The 4587-nt window shown below is 50.8% G+C and overlaps 1 non-coding gene across 1 annotated transcript; it reads left to right on the plus strand.

The window, feature by feature from the left end:
* The first annotated feature begins 816 nt into the window (after positions 1–816).
* TRNAK-CUU lies at positions 817–890 on the plus strand. The gene has a single exon. It is a non-coding gene; the product is annotated as a tRNA-Lys (tRNA).
* Positions 891–4587: the final 3697 nt, after the last annotated feature.

Genomic DNA, 4587 nt, shown 5'->3' on the forward strand with positions numbered 1-4587 from the left:
TTGGTGATCCGTTGTAAAGGCCTTTTGGGGCTGATGTCATTTGCATGGTTACACCCATCCCAGATTGCATGAGGGGAATGCTTGTCCAAATGGTCATTTCAGCTGCTGTGGGATCCCCCGTCTCTTTGTTATTGGGGCAGGAGTAATCAAGTGTGTTTTCCTGTTTATTTTGGATCAAGGAGAGAGTAACTGTACCTGGCATTTGAGGCCTGAGAGCTTGCCCCTCGCCTGGAAAGGACTCATCATTAAGGGGTATGGGTTCCAAATCCCCAGTGTGGGATGGAGGGATGTTTGTTCGGTCGGTCGGTCGGTCGGTCGGTCGGTCGACAGACAGACAGGCAGAGGTATTTTTGAATATCTTAGAATTCTTGTTGGTACTGAAGTTCCTCATCTTAAACTTATGCTGTTAGATTTTTTCTACAGTATATTTTAGTGCTGAAAGGTAAAAGGTTACTCTGTGTGTGCTATTATGGAGTGAAGTAACAAAGTTGGTTGCAGAGAGGGTGCATGTGCCACAAAAGTTGTGCCTGTCCCACCCTAGCTGTGGTCCCAGAGTCCAGAGTTTGCATAAACTCACCCCCTGACCTGTGACTAACAAGCTTGCCCTGCTAACTCTTCCAGCAAAACCTGCCAAAGAAAATGTATGCAAGCGCTGTACTGCAGCCCCAGTACTATTTTCGGTTCCTTCCCACAGATCTTTCACTCCGCACCAGTCCAGTTCCTTGCTGTTACTTGTCCAACCACTGCATGCATGTGCTGGACCGGACCCTGAGCTGATTCCTGACTGTTGTGCTCCATACAGCCTGGCCTGTCTGTGTCTCTGTGGTGCAATGGGTCAGCACGTTTGGCTCTTAACTGAAAGGATGGTGGTTCAAGCCCACCCAGGGACAGTGATAAGCCTGTGCTACTTCCTTGCTTTCCTGAGGCCTGCAGGCAGGGCCGGCTTTAGACCAATTCCCCTGAATTGGGCCCTGCACCCAAGCCCTGCTGGTGCACTGTACCAGGGTGGCCCAGCTTCCTCAGGGGGTAATTTAAAGGGCCTGGGGCTCCCAGCAGGGACTGGAGCCTCAGGCTGTTTAAATTGCCACCAGAGCCTCACTGCTGGAGCCTTGGGGGCTATTTAAAAAGTCTGGGGCTCCCCTTGCTTCTACTGCCCCGGCCCTTTAAATAGCCCCCGGAGCCCTGGGGTGCTGCTGCTACCTTGGTGGAGGAGGAGGAGGAGGAGGGGGCACTTACCGTACAGAGTAGGCTGTACCCCCTGTATCCACACCCCTGCCCGCAGCCAGCCGCTGCTGCACCCCCTGCCCTGCCTGCACCAGCCCTGCACCCCATGCCCTGTCTCCAGTCAACCCCTGCCGCAACCCCCTGCCTGAAGCCAGCCAGTCCCACACTCCTCTGTCTCCAGGCCTGCCAACCCCTGCACATTCCCCTGAGGCCCTGCCTGAAGCCAACCAGCCCACTCCACCCCACATCCCCCTGCCTGCTGCCAGCCACTGTCAGCAGCCAGTCCCATACTCCCTGCCCTGCCTGCAGCCAGCCCATTTGCAGCCAGTCCTGCACCCCCTGTCCTGTCTGCAGCCAGCCCCGCATGCCTTGCCCTGCTTGCAGCCAGACCCTACCTCCAGTCAGCCCCTGTCCTGCCTCCAGCCAGCCCCATGTCCACTGGTGCCCTGCAGTTCCCAGGGCAGTAATCCTGCACACCTGCTGCAATGAGAGGGCCAGTGAACAGCTGTGACCCACACATGTGCACACCCTAGGGTGACCAGACAGCAAATGTGAAAAATTGGAACAAGGGTGGGGAGTAATAGGATCCTATATAAGAAAAAGACCCCCAAATCGGGACTGTGCCTATAAAATCGGGACATCTGGTCACCCTAGCACACCCCCAGGGAGTGGTGGGGAACCAAACATGTGAAACGGAACTCATTTCTAGTTCAGGCCTACCTTTTTAAAAAAGAACTTTAAGTACGGTTAACATACATCCGTATTTTCCTGGACATGTCCAGCTTTTTGGTTCTTAAATAGACCATCTGGGAGGAATTTTTAAAAATACAGATGTATGGTAACTCTATTGGTACAAAAAATATATACTGTGGCACATCCCTTAAATCAGAAATTTTTACAGGGAACCGGCTGCTAAGAAATGAAAGGCTTTTTTTTACATGGTTTTTTTTTAGTCATCCCTGCCGGGGCCCTGCCGAATATGTTCAAATTGGGCCCCACACTTCCTAAAGCCGGCCCTGCCTGCGGGGAGCCTCAAAGGTCCCGTTTTGCTGCCTCTTGGCCTCAGTGCTTTCAGCTAGTGGCCCGAAGACCGGGCTGGATGCCATTCAGAAACCCATCTCCCAGCAGCTGTTCCAGAGGCTCAGGCTTAATCCTCAAGGCCGAGCACAAAAACTTTCAGCAAGGAACATTTCGCTCTCTCCCCGCCTCCACCCAAGTGGCAAGGGAGAAGCAGACGAGACACTCTGGCTCAAAGATGCCTCCCTCCCACTTCCCTGTAGGCTATGCAAAGCTCTTGGCCTGCCTCACGCCTTGTCAGGAAAGCGCGGCCATGCTGCTCATGCCTGAGTCAGGTCCACAGCCTGGCCTGCCCTGGCTGACGGTGCGCAGAGCCACGCGAGTCAATGGCAGGTTGAGTCAGGAGCCTAGGCTCTTTCCCCAACAGCCACACACACAGCACTGCCTGGTGTCCCGAGAGCCTCCCTCCTGTTCTCCCGCAGCACACGCTGCCTGCCAGTGTGGGTGGGAAAAGGGGACCAGGAAGCACTGCAGCCTCATTCCAGGACAGGAGGCCCTCGCCATACCCAGGCCTGCCTCTTGCCTTCAGTCCAGGTAGCCTCATGGCCTAGGCTCTTGGTGCTCTGCTGGTCACTGCCTTGCTGGAAGCCCCTGAGGCAAAAGAAGCAAGCACATATGTAGCAGAGGATGGCTTTGATCCATTAATCTCTGGGTTATGGGCCCAGCACACTTTTGCTGCACCACTCTTCATGGCCACTGCCACCCAGCCACCACTATCTGGATTAGCACCTTATGCGCTCTCGTGCTGGCAGGCAGATGTGCAGTCTGCTAGGCAGCTGCCCTGGTCACAGGATTTTACAGCTTCTACAGGGTAAAAGGGATCTATTTGGGGTTTGGACCCCATTGGGAGCTGGATAGCTGAGTGCCAGAGACGGGAGCACTTCTTAAACTGTTTTCAGTTAAGCCTTCAGCTTCACCCTCGCCTGAAAAGTACTCACCATTAAGGGGTATGGGTTCCAAATACCAGAAGCATGTGGAAGGTAAGAATAGGGGTTTAGTTGTTTGTTGTAGCTGGTTTCCTTCCTGCTGTTTCTGGTGTGTAAAGACAGAGACATTTTTGAATTTCTTAAAATTGCTGTTAGTGCTGCAGCCTCTCATCTTAAGCTTATGCCATTAGATCTCTTCTGTGATATATTCTGGTTCTGAGAGGTAAAAGTTTGCTCTGTGTGTAGCATTATGGAGTGAGGTAGCAAATGTTGGTTGCAGAGATGGGGCATGTGCCACAACAGTCCTGCCCCCCAGCTGCAGTCCCTGAGTCCAACCTGCAAAATTTCCTTGCAGTCTAAGTGGAAAAGATCATTTTACCTAACTGTGAAGTTACTTACAACTTTCAGTGTGTAAGTGAGATCAGAACCCCCCACTCTAAGTACATCTAAAATTCATACTTAACTGTTAGTGATCTTAGGTGTGTAGCATAGAACTGAATTTGTAATACAATTACAAAGAGCTTCATTTTTAAACTAGAAAAGAAAAAAAGCCATAAAATCTGCAGCTAGAAACTTCAAAAAAGAACCATAGTACTAAATTTAAATATCCATTTTCAATATTTCTTAATTCACTATGCTTTGGAACCCATGTCTCTTGCCTAATGAGATATATGTAGGTTCGAGTGACTCCCAAAAGCATGAACTGCTAAGGACCGTTCTACTGTCCTTGATTCATATCACCAGAATAACTACACTTTATTACTCCTGCCCTAATAAGAAAGAGATTGGGGATCTCACAGCAGCCGAAATGACCATTTGGACAAGCACCCCCATCATGCAATGCGGGGTGGGTGTGACCATGCACATCAGCAACAAAATACTTTTACAACACATCACCAACAGATGTCAGGGTAGAGTTCATTCTGACCCTGCTTACATTCTCCCCACAGCCAAGAATTGATGGTCCTGGTAAATCACACTCCCTATTATACCAAATCATTGGTATTGAATGCTGAAGTCACAGCTAGCAAAAGTAGCCACCCATCTCTGCCCTGCAGCATCCAGCTTAGCCCTTGTTAACACATAAGTCAGTGGATTGTTCTCTGTCCATACCTGAAACTGAGCACCACACAAGTAGTCTCCAAAGTTCTCAGTGATGGCCCATTTCAAGCCCAAGAACTGCAGCTGGTGGATGGGATAGCAAGTTTCTCTATCAGACAGTCCTCAGCTGGCAAAGGCTACAGATTTACATTTGCCTTCCACTTCCTGGTACGGGACTGCTCCCAAACCCTCCAAACTGGCATCAGCATGCAGGATAAATGGTTTGTTTGGGTCAGCAGAGACTAGGACTGGCACAAGA

Source organism: Gopherus evgoodei, chromosome 2 (assembly GCF_007399415.2).
Source record: "Gopherus evgoodei ecotype Sinaloan lineage chromosome 2, rGopEvg1_v1.p, whole genome shotgun sequence".
NCBI classification, from domain to species: Eukaryota; Metazoa; Chordata; order Testudines; family Testudinidae; genus Gopherus; species Gopherus evgoodei.